Genomic DNA, 21,439 nt, shown 5'->3' on the forward strand with positions numbered 1-21,439 from the left:
CTCAGCCTTGCAGGTCTCTTCTCCTCTGAGCCAGCAGAGCCCATCTCCTCAGACCCCTGCCACCCCCACCTGGCCCCCTGGGACCCTGAGCGAGGCGCAGAAAGCAGACCCTGCCTGTCCCAGGCAGAACCCTTGGACAGGGCTCAGGCTGAACTGGGAAGAAAAACTTTGAATTGGATTTAAATTAACTTAACAGGCTGTTTCACCCCCAAACATAACCACACATTGATGGTAGGGTCTGCCCCCAGCTGTGACCCAGGGTGGAAGAGCTGGGTGAACGTGGGTGTCGGGAACCAGAAATATGTGGGTGCTGAGCACAGAGACCCATGAAGTCAGGCACCCGACAGCTCAGGGGACGGAGGGACTGAGAAGCAAGCAGGGCTAGGCATTCCGGGGACAGAGATGGCAGGGGCCACGGCCAGCCCAGGGGCAGAGGCGGAGGGAGGAGAGCTGGTCCCAGAGCCAGGGGCCAGGCTCACCAGAGGAGGCTGGGTCCCCACTCCCATCTGTCTCCCCACCCACATTTGTGTCCCTGGTTGTCCTCAGCCGGAGTGGTGGGGCAGGTCGAATGGCAGAGAACGGGAAAGGAGGAACCTTCATTTGTACTTGGCACCCCACTAGCCCGTTGAGGAAACAGGACAGAGGGTGTTCAGACGAGGCCAGGGGGGTCTGGAGCCAAAGTCACTCTGGTTAACCCCCTGAGGAGACCCGCCCACTCCCTTTGGGGTGGACAGGCTACTCCGCCCAGGTCACGAGTGCCTCCACGTGGCCAGGCTGGCCTGCCCTCTGGCAGTTCACAGGTCTGGGGACACATGGGGCAGCCACAGGGACACTCTCGGGCAGCCTGGGCATCGCTGGGTGCTTTGCCGGTGGGTCGAGGACGTACAGGAGGGAGACCCCCGTTATACAAATTTCTGCTTACTCATCCCTGCAGGACGTTCCTGCAGGACGTCCAACCCTGGGAAGGAGTTGAGGGTCTTACACATTTCCCCCAGGACAGGCTGAAATGCCGAGCGTGTGTGGAAGTGGCAGAAAAAGAAGCAGGGGACTGGGCTCTGAGTGGCAAAGGATACCCCAGCCTTCCAGAACCTTCTATGCAGAGGACCACAAAGACCCAAAAGAGGGAGAGAAGAGAGACAACAGGACTCACACCCTCTGCCCACCCCTCCCTCCACAGCAGGCCCCACACACAACAGGTGTGCAGACAGAACGGATGTTGTTTTGTCTGTGGCTTCCAGCTTCCAGGCGGAGATGCAAATGCAGAAAGCTGAGCAGGAACGCCATTGCTTTACATAAGGAGGAGAGTGCCAGACAACTGAGGGAACCAAGAACCTGTTGCTTCTAGAGCCCTTTTCTGAGAGTGTCGGATTCAGGGGGACTCTGGGGAGGCGGGAAAGGGAAGCAGAGGGACCATCTCACCTGGCCAACACATGGACACATTTTGGCCATTTTAGTGTAAAAAGGGTGAAGAATTTTGAGGCTTCCCCATTGTCTGGGTGCTGATTCCAGGCAAGCGGGACTCGAACCCCAACAGCCAGGGCACATGGAGGGTCTGGCCTGACCCCACCTCTGCCAACAACCCTCAGGTCACATAACCTCCGGGATCCAGTTTGTTCCGCCATTAAACAATCGACTGACTCTGAAGGCCTTCCTTGCAGCCCTGAGGTCCAGAGCTTCTGGGCCAGGGCAATCTTCATCCCCCTCCCCCACCCCCAGACCTCATCCTCCCAGCCCCATCTCCCTAGTACCCACTGCCTTTGACCCTGGGGCCTCTCTCTGGACCCTGCCTGTGACTTTCCTTCTCATCTCCACTCAGCCAGACAGGTCCCTTCTGAGAAAACCAAGGACAGAGGTGAACCTGCTGAATCCCACCCCTTCCCACAGAACATGGACCTTCCCACACACATACCACAGACACACAGGCTCCCTCCCCCCTTCTGCTCTGGGGTGAAAGCCGGAGAAGTCATTTCCCCCTGTTCTTGTTTGTGCTTCTCCTCCAAAGCCTCTGCTATGTCACCTGAGTGACTGAGGGCCACGCTTACCACAAAGGTCCTGGAAGTGACACAACATTGGGAGCATAAGGTGTTCAGGTGTCCCCACCACCTCCAGTACCAAGTGGAGCAAGCCTGGAGAGAGAAGCTGGGCACCAGTCACACACCGTGGGCAGCAGGCTAGGGGACACGTGTCTGCTCAGGTGCCAGGGGGCTTTCTACCAAGCCTCTCGGGTTCCTAAAACTCCAAGACTGGCTTTGGCGATGGGAACTCTCCTTCAGACATTACCGGACATGCTGGGTTTGTACCCGTGGTCAGCAGAAGGAAACAACCAGCACCTCACCCACGCCCACTAGAGCCCACTTCACCCGAGGTTCAGGTGACCGCACACCCCTGCGTTCCAGGCGGCAGCCAGGTCGGGCTCCCCCACCCCCCCCACCCCCGTATTCATTTCCGGCTCCCGAGCCCACGAGTCATCGCCTCATTTCTCCACTTCTAACTTGTTTCCTGAGACCAGAGTCTGCAGGATGAGAGGTCACATGGAATCCTTTATTTAGTACAGAAGTCCTCAACCAGGAGAGGGGAGCACACCCCAGAGGTAGCTCCTCCCCCTCCCCCTCCCCCTCCCCCTCCCCCTCCCCTCCCCTCCCCTCCCTCCCCCTCCNGCGCTCATTCCGTAGCTGGTTAAAGGTGACTTGGGGCTGAGGTCAAGTTAGCAAACTGAGGTGCGATTTCACGTCAAAGCCTGGCAGCCCAGGAGAGCATCCCAGCTTCCAGCTCTGGGTGGCGTCTTCCTTGAAAGACCTGCTATCAGTCATGTGTCCACCAGGTGGCGCAGCACACGCTAGAGGTCAGCTTGCTGGAGCAGCTGGCTGGCCTTTCCCTGGTACCCACCCCAGAGATATGAACACAACAGAGCCTAAAAATGTCCCCAGGAGACAAGTTGTAGCTTGACCAAATATTGCAGAATTACAATGTTTCATTTGGACCAAGTTCAGCTGAGTTTAACAGAATAAAAAAAAACAAAACCCCAGTGGCTTCAGCAAGAGAGGTTTCGCTTTATGTAAACAGCAGCCTGGGGCGGGTGGTATGGGACCTCCATGAAGGTGTCCAAGCCACTTCCTCTTCACCAGAGCCGCCTAGGATGTGGCCCTCAGCTTCTTGGTCCAAAGTGACTGCTGGAGCTCCAGCCATCACATCTGAGTGCCAGGCTATAGGTAGGCTAGAGGAAGGGAGAGAAATGGCCTCACACTCTGAAGAACTCTCCCAGAACGTCTGGGAAATCACTTCTACTTACAAGTCATTGGCCAGACAGGGAGGCTGGAGGACCAGCATCTTTTACTGGCACATTGCTACCCCAAATAATTCAGAGTTTCGTTTGGAAGAAGAATGTGAGAAAAAACGAGTCAAAAGCAATTAGCAATGTCAGCCACATATTACTATATGCCACCGGAAATTCCTTTATACCCACGCAGTGTATTGTCCGACCCCCGGAAATGGGGCTGACACAGGCCACCCTCACTGTCCCACCCCCTCTAGTTGGCATGGCTTCGAGTGTGCGTCCATGTCTAGATTCCCCTGAACTCCGAGGCCTGAGTGCCTGATGGGACTCTCACAGTGCACACCTCTGAGCCTGCCCCGCCCCTCACTCAGTCCCCAGCTGGAGGATCCCACCTATGTCGAGTGCTGGAAGCCAACCTGGGTACCCACTGCTCCCTCCACAAGCCTCTTCACCCTGTCAATCCCCCTTCTCAACATTTCCTGGTTGCATTTCACCTCCCCTTTCCCACAGTGACTTCCTGCTCATCACCACAGCCCGGAGGTGCCCCCTAGTCTCCTCTCCTCCAGACCATCTCAGCAGCCCCCCCCTGGCCTCTGGAGGGGAATCTGACCTCCTTAAACCTGATTTGTCAAGCCCTTCAGGCCAGGTCTGGGGCAGGGAAGCCACACAATGTTAATGGCATTGGCGAGGAGAGCCTCACCCTGCAGGGCCAGACCCAGTGGGTTCCTTTGACTTTTGGCTCTGGACCACACTCCAGGGAGGCGTGGTGAGAGGCCTGCTCAGCAGGAAGCACCAACCTCCGAGGGCATCGCTGGAAATGGCATTGGAAACGCAGACACATCCGCGCCCTGGGCGGACGTGTATGATGGGATCCGGTTACCACCACTGGACAGAAATCTGAGCCTAAATAAGAGGTCCAGGCAGGGAGGGGAGGGCTCAGACGAGGGTGGCCTGTTGAGCAGAGACACAAAGAGAAGCGTCTTGCTCGGAGCAGGGAGCCCCAGCCCCTCCGTGGGGCCCAGACCGGAGCAGGATGTGGAGGGCAGGGAGTTGCCCGGTGCAGGCTGGGCTGGAGTGGTGACCTTGAGATGTACTCCCCGTGATGGGGCCTCCGCGGGGCGGGGTGGGGCTCCACGCCATCTGTGACTGCGTGAGCTTGCCCTGGTGACTGCCAGGAGGGTGGATTTGGGAGGAACAAGAGTGCAGGCAGAGAGACCATTTAAAACCCTGGAAACGTTAATGGGAGAGATGATAAGGCCCTAAATCAGGGCAAGAGTGGGAGGGTTAGAGCAGAGAGGGAGATTCCAGGACAACCCAGGAAGCCAAGCACCGGGTGCGCCTGGGAGGGAGAGAAGGAAGGAGAGGCAGGAGCTTGCAGGGGGTCACGGCTGGGTGTGGGGATGGCACCAGCACCCAGAGAGGGACGGGGGTGCGGTGGGGGAAGCCTGTTGTAGACAGAGAGACAGGGACAGGGAGAGGCAGGGACAGAGAGACAGGGAGCGCACGGGCCCTGGAGCCAGCAGGTGACATGTCTTTCACCGTGTCTTTCACTCGCCACCTTCTCCTCAGAGCCTCTCCTTTTAGCTCCTCTGTGCCACTGACATCTGTCACGTTGTGCTCCTCGAGACCTTTCTGGTTCCAAGTGACAGAACCCAGCCTGAACAAGGTGTCGGGAAAAGAAACCGGCCCTGAGAACCCCGCACAGGAGGCTTAGGGGACCAGGCCCAGGAGGAGGATGGTCCACTGCCAGGGGTCAGTGTCCAGCCTGGTGCTCGAGTCCTCCAGGGTGAGTTCATCCTCGCCCGAGAGGGGGGCACCATTGTGTGGCCAGGACCCATGGACCACCGGGCAGTGGGCGGAATCCAGAAACACCTGGTTGGGACGGGGCAGGTCAGTGCTCTGAAAAATGTCCAGGCACCAGGTGTGGGCAAAGCAGTGGGCGGGCTCAGATGGGCTCCTCTCCCGACACTGGTATTTCTCTCTCTCCCCTCCCTCCCCCTCTCCCTCTGTCTCCGCCTGTCTCTATCCCTCTCTTCTCCTCCCCATCTCTGTTTCCCTCTCCTCCCCCCTGACCCCACCCCCACGTGGCATCTTGGCCCCCACACCCCAAGCTGGGGGCTCCTCTGCTCCTCCCCCTCGGGTGTCACTCTCTCCCTGTTTCCCCCATAGATCCCAAGGCCTTCACACGCTGGCCGCATGTTTGTTCCTCCATGACATTCAAGGTCCCCATGGTTACCTAGGCTCAGGGCTAAACAAACGGCGGATCCAGGCACGGCTGGGGTGATGCCAAGCCGTGTGGGCTCCTCCCTCCCCACCCGGGCATTCCGTTTCCCTGAGGGCCCCGAGAGACGGCTCTGGCTTTCTCGGCAGCCTTGTCAGACCCGAATCACCGAGTGCTTTGTTTCCATAAAACACATCTTCCAGATTGCAGCAGTCACCCCTGGGCTGGTTAGAGAGATATTGGAAAGTACAAAAAAAAAAAATAGAAAGATCATTTAAAAATCACCTGCAATCCCTCATTTCCATGTATTTCTCCTCCGTCTTTTCTTTACACAGATTTAAAACGATGTTTAAACAAGTGTCGACTAAGTCTGTTTATAGCTCTCACTTAATCTTCTATCAAAGGCATTTTGTGTGTCATTAAAAGTTCTGTGAGACTTTTCATGTCTCAGTGATATGCCTTGGATGGGTTACTAATACAACTCCTGGCTACATGCTTTTCTGGATGGTTTTATTTGACAACCTCCCATGTGGCTTCCCCAGGGAAGGAAGGACAATTATTTCCCCAATTTTGCAAATGAGGAAGCCCAGGGTTAGAGAGGTTAAATCTCTAGTTTGTGATTGTCGCACCGCTAGTCAGTGGCAGGTCCCAGTTTTTAACCCAAGACGACCTGATTCAGGATCGGTGTTCTCTCCATGACACCCTCCTGTCTGCACACCAGGAATGGCCCAGGTGTGTGTGTGCATAACAGGAGGACGTCACCGCTCTCCAGCTGGGCTGAGCCATGTCCCCCCAGGACCATGATGGAGGATGCTTCTCATGAGTAGGGACATCCTATAGGTAAGGCACCATTTTACTTTAAAAGCCCTTAGGTCATGAAGTTGCAGTGTGGAGCCAAAGGCGAAAGTGAGGCCATGCCGTGGGGGCTGGGGACATGGGGACAGACAGCCCTTCACAGCACAGAGTCACTGAGCAATTCTAAAAACTAGAATTTAAACGGAACCACCTCAACTTTTGAAGGTTCTGTATCGAAACCCACAGCAAATATAACTAATGAAGAAACTTAATAAACAATTAAGATAAGCAACAAGATAAGAAGTCCTATTAGCACTGCTATTATGTAACAAAGAACCGGTGATCCTGGCCAATGCTATAAAACAAGAAAAAAGAAATAAGAGGCATAGGAATTGGGAGGAAGGAGATAAAAATGACACTATTTTCAGACAATATGATGATCTGTGTAGAAAATTGAACAGACAAATTTTAAGAACTAATAAAAAAATTGTTGGATGGATGTAAGATCAACTTACAAAAATCAATAGCACTTTCTCTAGACCACTATAACCCCCTAGAATGTATAACAAAAAATGGGATACTATTCATAATAGCAACAAAGCCTAAAAAATATCTAAAGTTATAACAAAAAAAAATCATCCTCGATGGAGGAAAATTTTTACATTTTCTCAAATGAGACAAAGGAAGATCTAAGTAAATGGAATAATCTATATTGTTGGGTGGGACCACTTCATATAAAAATGTCACTACCACCATAATTAGTATTATTATAACCATAATACTAATCAACTCCAACTTTTTTAAGAACTTAAACTTATTCTAAAATTCATAAGGAAGAATAAAAATTCCCAAGTTACTGAGGTAATTTTAGAACTTAAGGGCAAAAAGAAATTGCTCTTATCTGATAGAAAGACGTACCCCAAGGCCATAGTAATAACACACTAGGGTTCTGGCACCATCAGCCAAGATAGAGAGCTGAGATATAGACCCCTGTGTGCACAAGAACTTGGTTCATGAGGGAGAAGCTACCGTAAGTCACTGCAGAAAGAACTTGGTTAGCAAATGATTGTTGAGCAAACTACTTCTTTATATTAGGGGGAGCTGGATTCCCACTATATGCCACATGCAAAGGTGGACTCCTACTGTATACCATATGCAAAGGTGGGTTCCAGGTGAATTAAAGATCAAAACAGAGAAGAGGTAACTGTAAAACTGAGAGGAAAAAATATGCAATAATACGTGTGATACGTGAGGTTGAACTCAGGGAAGATTTCATAAGTAAGACTTTCTCCCCCTCCCCCTTTTGTGTGGTGGGTCCCAGCACAAAAGACTAGGATGTAAAAAGCAATTGCAAATACAGAGACCTAGAAAGCAAACATGCGTGTCCCAGGAAAAGGCTCCGAAAAGGCCCGAGAGGATACGAGGTTTTCACCTCAGGCTGACCCTTGGCACACAGGCCGCCTACAGCAATAAAAATAACAATAACATCATGGAAAACAGAAAACCCTGAGGAAGGGGAAATGGCCAAAGTTACATTATTAGATTCGACTGTCCAGTGTTCAGCAGCAAGAAAATAATCACAAGGCATACAAAGAAAGAGGAAAGTATAGTCCACTCAAAGGGTAAAAAGAATTCAACACAAACTGTCCCTGAAGAAGACCTAGTTGCCAATATACTAGGCAAAGTCTTTAAAACAACCATCTTAGAACCACCTCAAAGAACCACAGGAGGGTGTGGAGAAAGTCCAGAGAGTCAAGAAAGCCACGTGGGAGCAAAATGCGAACACTTCACAACATGGGCTTTGGGAATGACTTCTTGGACAACTAAGGCAGAGGTAGCAAAAGAAAAAATACACAAATGGGGCTTGGGAATTTTTTTGAAGATTTTATTTATTTATCTTCAGAGGGGAAGGGAAGGAGAGAGGGAGAGACACATCAATATATGGTTGCCTCTCGTGCGTCCCCTGCTGGGACCTGGCCTGCAACGCAGGCATGTGCCCTGACTGGGAATTGAACCACGATCCTTTGGTTCAGAGGCCCATGCTCAATCCACTGAGCTACACCAGCCAGGGTGGAAATTTTTTTAATTTGGGGGCATCAAAAGACACCATCAACAGGGTAAAAAGGCAACCCAAATAATGGGAGAAAAATATCTGCAACCCACTTCAAAAGTGAGCAAGGGGCTTGAATGGATGCTTCTCCAAAGAAGATGCATGAATAAGTACATGAAAAGGTGGTCGATATCCATAATCACTAGGGAAATGAAAAGCAAAACGACAATGAGACACCACAACGTCCCCCCTAGAAATAAAAGAGAAAAGAAGTGTTGGCCAGGACATGGGGAGACTGGAAACCTGCGCGGTGTTGGTGGGACTGTAAAAAGTACAGCGGCTATGAAAAATGATACAATGTTTCTTTAAAAAGTTAAAAATAGAATCACCATGTGACTGAGCGATTCCACCCAGAAGAACTGGAAATAACGTCTGGAAGAGATACTTGGGCACCCGCGTTCCTAGCAACATTATTGCTACAAACGTACAAGTAGCCACGTGTCCATTAGTGGGGGGAGAGATAAGCACAATGTGGCAAATACGTGAACTGGAACACCTTCCAGCCTTAAAAAGGAAGGAAATTCTGACGCAGGCTCCAGCGTGGATGACCCTTGCAGACATTACGCCAAGGGACATATGTCGGATACAAAAGGACACGTACTGTACGGTCCATTCATATGAGGCACAACAGTCGTCCAAATCATAAACACAGGAGGCGGAGAGGCAGTTGCCAGGGGCTACAGAAAAGGGAAACGGGGAGTTATTATTTAATGGTGTCGAGTTTCCGTTTTTAGGAAATGAAGAGTCAGGAATATGGACGGAGGTGACGGTTACACAGCAGGGGGAGTGTAGTTAATTCTATTAAACTGTGCACTCAAGAACAGATATGGTGGCCCATTTTATGTTCTGCGTAGTTTACTACCGTTTTTAAACAAACAAACAAAAAGCAAAGATAAATCCCCCTTTCTTCTTACCCAGGAGGAAATGAAAGACTGGGTGTGCTGGGGACAGTAGGGCGAACCTGCACGAGTGACAGATCGGTCGGGGGGATGGCCCTTGGCTGTTTGTCAGCCACAATGTGAGCTTCACCTGTGCGTGTTTGCATTTTGAAAACCGTCGCTAAGAGAGACTGGACGTCCTGGCCCCACGAGATGCACAAGGTAGACAATAAGAAATGAATAAATAGAGCAGGGCCCGGATGTTCTCCAGTCCCCTTGTCTTACATCGTTTGGTTAGAAAACGGGCGTGGCTGGTATGGCTTGGTGGACTGAGTGCCGGCCTGAGAACCACAGGATCGCCAGTTCAATTCCCAGTCAGGGCACATGCCTGGGTTGCAGGCCAGGTCCCCAGTAGGGGGCGAAAGAAGCAACCTCGCATGGATGTTCTCTCCCTCTCTTTCTCCCTCCCTTCCCCCTCTCTAAAAATAAATAAATAAAACCTTTAAAAAGAAAAGAAAAGAATACTCAGCCCACTGGCTGTTTGCAACTCCTGTGTGCGAGAGAACAGGAAACTCTCTCCTCTAGCCTCCTGGTGAGGACAAGGCACTGAAACCCATCATCCTCACTGTCCATCAACTTGGACAGAGCAAAGTGAGTCTCACTGGAGGAAAGCTGTGTGGGGGGGGGGGCCTGCAGACGAACTCCTTCTGGTCTGTCACGTGTCCTCAGAGGGGGCATGAGGGAGCTGGACTATGTAACAGTGCAGAGAGAGAGAGAGACCTCTTCAAGACGGAGACTTACACACCGTGGAGGGTGGGTGGTACCCGATCACTACTCAACACACTCTTTCTTTTTTTTAACTTTTCAAGATGGAGGAACTATCCACTTGCCCAATACAATGCCCATAGAAATCCCAAATAGGGGGAACAATTGTCACGCCCTATTTTGAAGTACATGTTCCTTATAAACAAGGACACTGGCTTGTTTTGATTTTTTTCAAGAGTGCTCCTTTTTATTTACTCATTTATTTTATCCCGGTGTTTAAAAATCCCCTGTAGGGTTGAAGGGTAAGAACGTTGTCCTCGTTGACTACAGGAAGTTGGGGCAGTTGGGCTCGGCGGCTCCTCCTGCGTCTGTGATGAAAGCCAATGAAAGAGCCACGGTCGGGACCACTGAGTTCCCCCACAGCCTGCTCACCCCTGAGAACCCACACCAGGACCGGCAAAAGCTTTTCTCAGTGTCCTCTTTATTGGAAAATAAAGGGGCTTTGCTAAGGAAGTCTATTCTGCTGTCTCCCTAAGACCTGAAGGTTTTACACCACCTTATAAACCCAGCAACCGAATCAAGACTGATTTGGGTCTCCAGAGGAGGGGCCGTCCCCTCAGTGTGGTTCCAGAAGCCCGGGGGGGGGGGGGGGGGGGGGNGGGGGGGGCGTCTCTATTTCCTTCCTCAGGCTGCTACACGCAGTCCCAGACTGTGGGTCCTCCTACGACACATTTTTATTCCCTCACGTCCCGGCGCCTCCGAGTCTGAGTTCAAGGTGTCAGCAAGGTTGATTTCTTCTGACGCTTCTCCTCTCCCCGGCTTAGAGACACGAAGCCAGCTGTTCCCTGTGTCCTCGCGTGGTCCCCCGTCTGCGCGTGTCGGTGTCCTAAGTTGTTCTTATAAGGACACGAGTCCTTTTGGATCAGGGCCACCCCTGTGACCTCATTCTGTCTTAATCACCTCTTTAAAGGCCCCGTCTCCAAATACAGTCACACTCTGTGGCACGGGGGTGGCTGGGACGTCACCGCATGAACTTGAGGGGAGACACAGCTCAGCCTAGGACACGAGGTAGGCGCTTAAGACGTGTGGACGCGAGACCGGCTGTGGTGGGGCCTGCGTTCACCACAAAAAGGCGGCGATGAAGCCCCCGCTGGGCCATCTCTGGCTCCCCCTTGGTGATGCATCGATTCTTGGAACCTCCCTTTGGCCTGTCCCATCACTTCCTTAGCTCTGGTAAGGACATCTGTCTGGCTCACATTTGGCCCATGGTGCGCCGTCTCTTACCATTTGTGTGGCTTTTATCAACCAAGCTGTCACAGTCTGGGGGGCCCGTACTTCCCCGCCACGGGGGTGGCCAGGGCTGAAGCTCTCCTGCTAATGAAGCCAGGCGCCCTCAGGCCACCACCAGCAAGGGCTGCGGTGCTGTTTGCGTGATGTGGGGCCTCCACATCACGTCCCACAAGCAGAGGCCAAGATGTTAGGGGTCGCTCTTCCTGGAGAGGAAAAGGTTGCGGGGAGCAGAACACCTGCCTGACCCCTCAAGTCATTGTCACAGGGTTGGGCTGCCGGGGCTGTCAAAAGAAGAAACACGACGAATGGATGGAAGCTACAGCGGTTTGTCATAAACACAGACATTGTTCTGCCGTGGCTGGTGTGGCTCAGTGGATCGAACACGGGCCTGTGAACTAAGGGGTGGCCAGTTCGATTCCCAGTCAGGGCACATGTCTGGGTTGCAAGGCCAGGGCCCCAGGAGGGGGCGCTCAAGAGGCAACCACACATTGCTGTTTCCCTCTCTTCCTCCCTTCCCCTCTCTAAAAATAAGTAAATAAAATATTTTTTAAAAAACAGACATAGTCCAACAAAGAAGAGCGTGCTCACTTCTGCTCAGAGCTGCACGCATCTGGGACACGGTGGCAGGGTGTTCGTTTTGTGTGGATTCAGTGGACCATTCCAAGAGGAAGCAACTTGTACTTACCACCAGCTCCGGTTTTGTCCCGCTCTCCTAAAAACAGAGTTTTTGATTTCTCCAGCCTGGTTCTTGTTTTCTTTGCCTTTCGGAGATAGTTTTACAATTTCTTTTTAGAAATGTCTTTTCCTGCCGCCAGCCTGGCCGCCACATCCCCTGGGTGACCCCTGGTCTGTCCCCAGTCCTGGCCCGAGCCTCCAAGTGAGAAAATCCCCTTCCTGACATGACAGGCCAGGTGACGTTGGGAGACACCAAAGAGATTGTTGTCGAGATGAGAAATCAAAGGGAAAGGCACCGAGTTGTGTGAGTGAATGAATGTTAGCGTCTCCCAAACCTCGCTGTGCGGCCTGGATTTCCCAGCCTCCCTTGCAACCAGGTGGGGGGTGGGGCCAGCCCCACCCAAGGCACAAAGAGCAGATGGGCCTCTTTCAGCGATGCTTGGTAGCAGCTGTAGAGACCACGTAGTGAGAGAACAGAGTCACAGACGCCAGCAAGTCCAGCCCCGTCACTGCATGGGGCACAGCAGCCTGGACTTCGCACTAACGAGAAACAAGCCGTGGTGGGGTCAAGCCTCTGAGATTCGGGAGCCGCCTGCCCTGGCTGAGAGCATGGCTTAACCTAACTGATGATTGGCTTTTTCGTGCACCCTTTACATTCTCATGGCCCCATGTCGGGGAGTAACATCACACCCATTTTACAGAGGCGGTAACTGAGGTTCTGAGATTTTAGATGGTGAGTTTTTGCTAGCCCTGAGTGGCCCTGGACCCGAATCCTCACGCCCCTTCTGAGCAGAGCTGGCTCAGGAAAAACTCCCCTGCTTCGTATTATGGGTGATATTTAGCTGGACACAAAACCCCCACGCAAACACGGCAGCATAAAAACAAAAGAAAAAAATGGCAGATGCAAAGCACACATTCAAAAAGGTGCTGTGAGGAGCGGGTGAAAACTGTATTCAAATATTTTGCCACAAATTTGCGAAACGTCGTGAAGCCACAGCTCGAGACAGAGAAGGTGAGAACACAGAAGGGGCCGGAAAAGGCAAGTTGTCAAAACTCAGGAAAGAGGCGAATCGGAAATAAAATCGTCGCAGAAACGAAGACAACCCTGGAAACAGCACGAGAGGGAACGAATGCCTCTGAGCCCCTCGAGGGACAAGGACGTCAATCAGAAAGGCAAGCAACACAAACGGCAAACGCAGGGAGAAAGTGGTAGATGGGAGAGAAGGCGCAAGGGCTCCAGCTCACAGGTAATTGGAGTGGCCCGACAGGAAAGACAAAGGAACAGCAAATATTCCAGAAGTGATCCCTTTGTGTGTCCCCAATGAGATACAGCACTTTTTCTTCCTTAGTGGCTCCTGGGCATGCCTTTCTTGCAATGTCCTTGTTCTCTTCTCTGACCCATTTTCCTGTTGGTTCATCTGCCTTTTTCTTACTGATTTATAGGGATTCTCTGCCTACTCGAAAGGCGAGTCTTTTGTAGGCTGCACGCGTTGCAAATATCTTCTGCCCCTCTGTGGCTTAGCTTTTTTCCTCTCTCGAAGATGTGTTTTTTTAAATAACCCTTTTATTTGGGAATGATTTCCGAGGTACAGAAAAGGTTGCAAAGATAAAACAGAGTTGATTTCCCATGGAGTTTTAAGTTCCCACAAAGGTTCCTCGAATCCTTTGAAAATGCTACAGGAAAGTGAAGGGCACATTAATCAGGCAGAAGACCACATCGATGAGCTACAAGGCTCCCCTCCCCTGAGCTACGAGTCATTGGAAAGCAGCCATAAATGCTCTCAAGATACAACACAGCGTCCAGGAATGGGGAGTTGGAATGGAGTCACTGGTGTTGTTAGTGTTGTTGATGCTGCTGTGAAAATAGACTGAGGAGAAGCCGGCTTTGGGGAAGAACAACAGAGGCATGATCACAATGATTCCATTGGTAAGTCAGGAAAGTTCCTCAGGATCATTCTCGACGCCTGAGCATTTGGTGGAGGCCCCATAGCAGAGCTGGGACCCCAAATTCTGCACATCCGATTAACTAACTAACTGGAGCACCCACCTGGACTGGTGGATGCGACTGATCCGCTCTGAGCAGCCGAGGGAGGGCCTGCAGCCACGAAATAATGGCCCCAGACAGACACAGATAATTTATAGCTCTTGGCACCTATTCTGACTCCTTGTTTCCTCCTCTGTCGCTGCGAGGGTTTCCGGCCTTCAAAGAGAAGCTCATTTATATGAATTCAATGGTCAGAAGAGGGAGCACAGGGCAGCCGGCCCTTTGCCGATCCCAGCCACCGGGTCTGGAGCGAGAGCACTGGTCTCTGACGGCTTCTCAGGCTGTGCGCCTCCTGACAGGTGGGTGGCAGGCTCTTAAGAGCTCTCTGAACCCAAGTGACCCCTACGCCCAGCCTGGGGCAAGGTACATGTGGAGATTAGCCCACAGGACACAGCCAAGGGCACCCTGGACCTCGGGAGGAGCCCTAAGCTGACTGGACAGCGCTTGTCACCATAGCCCGGGCTGACTCACAGGGCACATGCCTCATGCTTGATGGCCAAGACAGGAAGAACTGGGCTTAAATCCTCCGTCTCTCTTCTTGTGGAGATGTTTTTGTTCCTCTTTTTATCTAGGACTCCCACCCCGCCCATTATGCATGAATCTAGCCTAACACCCTCGTCCTGGGTTGAATATCGTCCCCAGAAACCCATGTGAGTGTGGCTTTTGGGGTAAAGAGAGTCTTCAAGTTAAGACAAGGTCACACTGCACTTGGCCCTAATCCCGTGACTTGGTGTCCTCATAGGAACAGGGGAGACACAGGCCCCCTACGCAGGGAGCACACCACGAGAGATGGGGCAGAGCCGAGTGTGGAGGTCACCTGGGGTGTGGAACTTCGTTGTGGAAATAAATGCAACCCCAAAACCTCTGGAATGCTTGCCCAGTGCCTGTCCTCTGGGCCCTTTGCCCTGGATACAGCATTTCCAACAGTCAGGATACCACAGGCTGGCCTGAGGCAGACCCACTCCGGGCCAGGTCCCTGTCCTGTAACCTTTCCAGTTAAAGTTCCTTAATCATTTTAATTAATAAAATACAGAGAAGATGAATATTCATGGCCAATAGTTGGGGTTTTTTTAAACATCCCAAATCTACACATAAACACAAAGTGAACAGAAGTAGAAGAACAGAGTAGAAGAGTGAAACGTCATGGCCAACATCTGCAAGAAAAAAGGTGCCCCGGCTGATGTGGCTCAGTGGATTGAGCACCTGCCTGTGAACCAAAAGTTCGAGGGTTCGATTCCCAGTCAGGGCACATGCCTGGGTTGCAGGCCAGGTCCTCACCAGGGGGCGCATGAGAGGCAACCACATGTTGATGTTTCCTCTCCCTCGCTTCTTCCCTCCCTTCCCCTCTCTAAAAATAAATAAATAAAATCTTCTTTTAAAAAAGAAAGAAAAAGAAAAAGATGACAAGGTAGCGCACCCACCCAAAATGTGAGCGTGTAAGAGCAAACAGCTGACAGGCACTGGTGCCCCACGTTTCGGGAGGCAGAGAGGAAAAGCAGCTCTCTGGTGGTCGGGGGATCCTGCAAACCCAATTCACCCGGTCATGTCTAGAGATCACCACTGAGGACAGCAGCCAAACCCAAGGAGGGGTGTCCAAGGCTCCAAGTCACAAGGATGCCCAGACGCTGGGACTGTGAAGAGTGATCCAGGCCCTATGAATTCTCAAAACTGATCAGGTCCCCAGTGGAGAGGCACCTTGGGAGGGGTGGGGGGAGGGGAGAGGCGAGGCAGGGGGAAGTGGGGAAGCGTCAGAGAAGACTCGAGGAGGGTGGGGTGCTTGTTTTATAAATAAACCCTGTGAAAAGAACAAGCCACAGCTCTCCCGTGATGACACTTAAAGACGCCATCTTGGCCCAACCTTCTCTAGAAGAACAAAAATCCATTTTACTTAAACATGAGCGGCAGGAAGAATTGCACTGAACTATCACCCTAAGTTACTTGGAGAGAAAAGGGATGAGGGGCGGTATGACATGCCCACTGCCAGCAAGGGCAGACCAGTGTGACGAGGCCAGAGCACAAAAGAAAGCTGTTCACTTAACATTCATTCCACAATGAGCTAAAATAAGTAAAATGACGGACGCTAGGAAAGAACATCAGGAATCAGAGCAACTCAGAAAGGAGGTGACTGAAGAAAAGAAAGGTATAAAAAGAGAGGGGAGAATTAGATAGGACATAAAAATTATTTTAGAAATGAAGACCAAGCCCTGGCCAGGTAGCTCAGTTGGTTGGAGCATTGTCCTGATACGCCAAGGTTGCCGGTTCGACCCCCTGTTAAGGCACATTCAAGAGGCAACCAGTGAATGCATCAACAATGGGACAACAAATTGATGTTTCTCTCTCTCTCATTCTCTTTCTCTCTCTCTCTCTAAAATCAATACATTTAAAGAAACTTTTTTAAAGAAATGAAGACCAAGGTAGAAGAATCACAAATGCAAATAAACACACTGGAGAATGCCTTAAGTGAAATAAAAGATGATAAAGGAAAAAGTTTTAGTTAGAAGACATGAATTAGAAAATAAAAAGAATTCCAGAGACAGTAACAGGAGATAGATGAAGAAGATCAAATAAATATTCATAGAATAGAATCTCCCAGAAGAAAACCAAATTTATAAAACAGAATAATACTCGGAACTAAAACTTGGAAAGTTTTTCTGAACTAAAAATACTTAAAACTATTTCTGTATTTAATGGGCACACTGTACCCCTTAGGAAAAACACCCCCACACCGCTGACACACGCTAGACAAACGAACATCATGGAAGAAAAATGTCTCTGGACATGGCTTACACAGTCCACGTCACTAATAAAGGAAAGAATACCAGATTGCATTAGACTCTTCTGTGCCACACCGCATGCCGGAAGACAGCGGAGAAAAATAGTTAAGATACTCAAGGAAAGCAAATGTGAGCCCAGCGGATGTTGAAGCAGAAAGGCCCCAGGCAAACTGTCACAAACATTCAAGAATCTGGGGACTGCCCCTCTCATGAGCTCTTACTAAAGAGTCTCCAGAGAACAAGCCCCAGACAACAGAAGGGACTTGGAAGACATCAGGATAAGGACAGGCAGCAGGCTCAGTACCAAGACCAAATGATAACCGTGAGAGTCCGCAGAGAGACTCTGGCTCTCCCTGATGCTTCAGATACAACACAACTGTCCAAAACAGGTGGAGGGAGAGCGGGGGAAGAGGTTACTAGCTCATTTGAATATTGCTCCTAGCAGGGAACTAATAGAAAATAAGGAAAACCACGGAAGGAAAGGTACTAGAATAAATGCACTCATTAGGACAGTCACTCAAGCCTTCCTAAATAACGGACAATGGGACTGACACAGTGAGGTCCAACCCATCCTTCACGCCAATCAAGGTAACTGGACTTAACTCCGCTAACAAAGAGAAACATTCAGATTGGCTTTCAAGGCAAAAATCTAATCCTAGGCTACCTATCAGAGACACTCCTTATACAAAGAGAGATGGAAAGGTTAAAAAAGAAAAGGATAGGAAAAAAATTAAAGGAAAGAAAAGATACAGCAGGTAAATGCCAATAAAAGGAACCAGGGGTTGCCATCTCGCTATCCAGAGAGGTGGGATTCGGGCCAAAGAGCACGGAGCAAGATAAGGTGGGGCACGGTGCCCTTCTGAAAACCGCAGCTCCCGATAAAGATTTAATCGTAACACTATTTAGGTACACAATGACTTAGGAACAGCTTTCATGAGGCAGAGACGGGAGGACGTGGCAGGAGAAATACACAGAACGACATTTTTAAAAAAACAAGACCATTTAGCATATGTATCTCAAGCCAAGACATATCTACTGAAGAGACAGGCAGACAAAAACAGTAGATAAAAGAGATAAGAACAAGGCTTCCTGTAGAAAACTTGCAAAACAAACTCATTCGGGTACATCTAAGAAAGACAAAATTAAGAGACACAGGTGGGTGCGGCGGCGTGACACCTATTTCCCTTCATAAATGAAAGAATTGATCCTCCATCTCCGGCAAGTGCCCTCAGAAGTTGGCCCTCAGCCGAAGGAACGTGTCTCGTCCAAGGCCAGCCCTTGTTCCAGAGCAGCCCACGCTGCCAAGTGTGGGTTAAAGTAGGAGCAGTTGAACCCACTCAGAGCAGCCTCCCCCGCTCCAGCGCCCCCTATGGGCTGGTCCTGTGTTGAGATTATTCAACCTGTTCCTCCGCCTGACCCTGCTTCCTTCCCATCCCTTCCACAGGGGTCCATCCAACACCATTCTTTAATACATGCCCTGCGTGGTAGTCCCTGTGTCAGAGTCTGCGTCCAGGGACTTGAATCTGCGACAGAAACGTACAAACTAAAAATACACTGAGAAGTGATTTCTCACCTACCAAACTGGACACGAAGCCAGCCCTGTGAGCACATACTCTGTAGGCGAGGTTAGGGAAGGAAGTATCCGTTCGTTGTGGGAATGTTAGTCGTATCTTACAAAATTACATAGGCAGCCCTGACTGGTGTGGCTCAGTGGGCTGGGCGTTGTCCCGCAAACCGAAAGGGTCACCGGTTCAATTCCTGGTTGGGGCACAAGCCTGGGTTACAGGCCAGGTCCCTGGCTGGGAGCGTGCAGGAGGCAACTGATCAATGATTCTCTCACACATTGATGTTTCTCTCCCTCCATTCATTCCCCTTTCTCTAAAAATAAATGAATAAAATCTTTTTTAAAAATCATATATGCAATAAACTTTTGACCCAGCACACCTGGGAATTTATCCCAAAGATAGACAAGCAAATGTATGAAAAGATGTACAGCCAAGGCCATTTATTGTAGCATAACTCTGTTATAATAGCAAAGGACAGTGGCAAAGGGACTGGTTAAGAGAACTCAGTACATCCACGGTCCCCAGTCGGGGCATGTACGAGAGGCAACCCACTGATGTTTCTCTCTCACATCAGTGTTTCTCTCCCTCTCTTCTCCTCTCTCTAAAACACAAAGTCCTTTTTATTAAAAAAAACAACAACTAAGCCCTAAAAATGAAAAGGGAAATTATACAAACAAACCATAATTATGTAACAGAACCACCAGTTGGTAATATAACCAACCACCCCAGCAGGAATCATTCCCAGGAACTTCAACACAGTAATTTGACTCTAGTGAGATTCACTCTCAGGGCCAAAAAAGAACTTCAGAAATGTCTCGAGCTGTTTCCTACAATCACACTGTTCGCTGTAGTGGGTGGGATTGTTACTCCAAGATTGCGGTGTGTGTGTTTGTGGTGTGATGAAGCAAATGAGTGATGATGTTGGTCTTGTTAGGAGTCAGGATTTTCAGGGCGGGAAAGAGGAGACAAAGACGTCAGATCAATGAGGTTCAGTGGTACCTCTGTAGTTCTGTTTCTGGATGAGCAGTATCAGTGTGAACCCACGAAATGTTCATCTCGCAGAAGGAATACGTGTTTTGCTCTGGTTGGTGTGCCTCACCACTTACAAACTTCCACTTATAAAATAAGTAAGTCCCGTGAAGGGGTGCAGCCTGGGGGCTATCGTTAACAGTATCGGGTGGTGTACTTGAAAGTTGCTGAGGGCTGATCTTAAAAGTTCTTACCACGAGACAAAAAAATAGTGACTGTGTGATGATGGATGTAAACCAAACTTAGCGGTTACTCACAATGTACACTCAGGTAGAATCATTATGTTGTACACCTGAGGCTAACATAGTGTTACACGTCAATTATATCCCAATAAAAAGGAATCTTAGAAAGAAGTCCTGATAACAAATAGGAAGGGAAGGGAGAGTTAGAACACCACCGTATTACAACCCCTAACGAATGTAAGCAATGGTCACGAATAGCAGCTAACTGCACAGAAAGAAAGAAAGAAAGAAAGAAAGAAAGAAAGAAAGAAAGAAAGAAAGAAAGAAAGAAAGAAAGAAAGAAAGAAAGAAGAAAGGAAGGAAGGAAGGAAAGAAGGAAGGAAAGAAGAAAGGAAGGAAGGAAGGGAGGAAGGAAGGGAGGAAGGAAAGAAGGAAGGAAGGAAGGAAGGAAAGAAAGAAAGAAAGAAAGAAAGAAAGAAAGAAAGAAAGAAAGAAAGAAAGAAAGAAAGAAAGAAAGAGGAAAGGAAAGAAAGAAAGAAAAGCAGCCAGTTATGTTTGTGCCCCCTGTTGGAATAACAACTAGGGAGTGATCCTGACAGAAAACTGAACCCGAGCCTGACAAAGGTTCTAGATTTAATTATCAATTTATGAGAAAAATAGGTGACAGAGACGAATGTAGGATGAGGGACCGTCCTGGTGTTTAGGACTTGCCCGGGTTAAGAACTGGGTTGGTTGGTCACCATAGTGTTAGTTAAGCTACATCACTAGATGAAATCGGCAGAATCCAACTGGAGAAAATTCTTAAAAATGAACCACCTCAAACCTTCAATGAAAGCCAAAAAAGCAAGGAAAGTGTATGAAGAACCCCACAGATTAAAAGGTATGTATGAGTTCTACCTGCCAGTTGCAATGTATGGACCTTATTTGGCTTCTAATTCAAATAAATATGTGGTTTTTTGCTTTAGTTGGGTAGTTCAGTTGGTTAGAGTGTCATTCGGAGACAGGGAGTTTACAGGTTTGATCTCCAGTCAGAGCACATACAAGAAACAACCGATGAATACACAGATTAGTGGAACAACACACTGTTTTCCTCTCTCTCTCTTTCTCTCTCTCTCTCTCTCTCTCAAATCAACAAGTCTTAAAACAAAAAAAAAGAAAAGAAAAGAAAAGAAAAGAAAGAAAGAACGAGTGAGCCCTGGCTGGTGTGGCTCAGTGGATTGGGTACAAGCCTGCAAACCTAAGGGTCACTGGTTCGGTTCCCCACCAGGGCACATGCCTGGGTTACAGGCCAGGGCCCCAGTAGGGGGTGCGCAAGAGGCAACCACACATTGATGTTTTCTCTCCCTCTGTCTAAAATAAATAAATAAAATCTTTTTTTTTAATCGCTTTCCTCCATGAGTCACTTATTTGTCTGTTGGTCCCAGACCACCACTTGCCTTTGTGTTGTGAGGGCTGGGGGTCTGGAAACCACGTCTCTCCGACTCCTCATCAACTGGCTTCCGGTTAAGTTCTGCCCCGCCCACCCACCACCGTGAGAACCAATGACAGGAGAATGAATACAGGAGAGGGAGAAGGGGTGTGGCCTGGCTCCCAACCACCTCCCTTCTCTCGGCCTCGCTCACCTCACCTCTGGGTCCCACCGGAAACGCCCCCTTCCTCCCTTCCCCAAAGCCCCCTCTCTCACGCTGTGATGTGCATAGCAGACTGTTCCTGAGGGCCTGTGCAGCAACAGAGAGTAATTGTATTACAAGTAAGAAATATTACGGCACTGAAGGCCAAGCATCAATCTTCTGAAAAATTCATTGGCCAGTTGCCTGCCCCAAAATAATTTCTACTT

The 21,439-nt window shown here is 49.8% G+C and overlaps 1 long non-coding RNA gene across 1 annotated transcript; it reads right to left on the bottom strand.

Moving 5' to 3' along the window:
- Positions 1-2,658: 2,658 nt before the first annotated feature.
- LOC118975520 (uncharacterized) lies at positions 2,659-4,900 on the bottom strand. The gene is made up of 3 exons (XR_005064083.1): positions 4,814-4,900; positions 3,975-4,501; positions 2,659-3,214 (listed from the first exon to the last, which is right to left on the bottom strand). It is a non-coding gene; the product is annotated as an uncharacterized LOC118975520 (long non-coding RNA).
- Positions 4,901-21,439: the final 16,539 nt, after the last annotated feature.

Source organism: Sturnira hondurensis, unplaced genomic scaffold (assembly GCF_014824575.4).
Source record: "Sturnira hondurensis isolate 20B ecotype Veracruz unplaced genomic scaffold, ASM1482457v3 Scaffold0020309, whole genome shotgun sequence".
NCBI lineage: Eukaryota > Metazoa > Chordata > Mammalia > Chiroptera > Phyllostomidae > Sturnira > Sturnira hondurensis.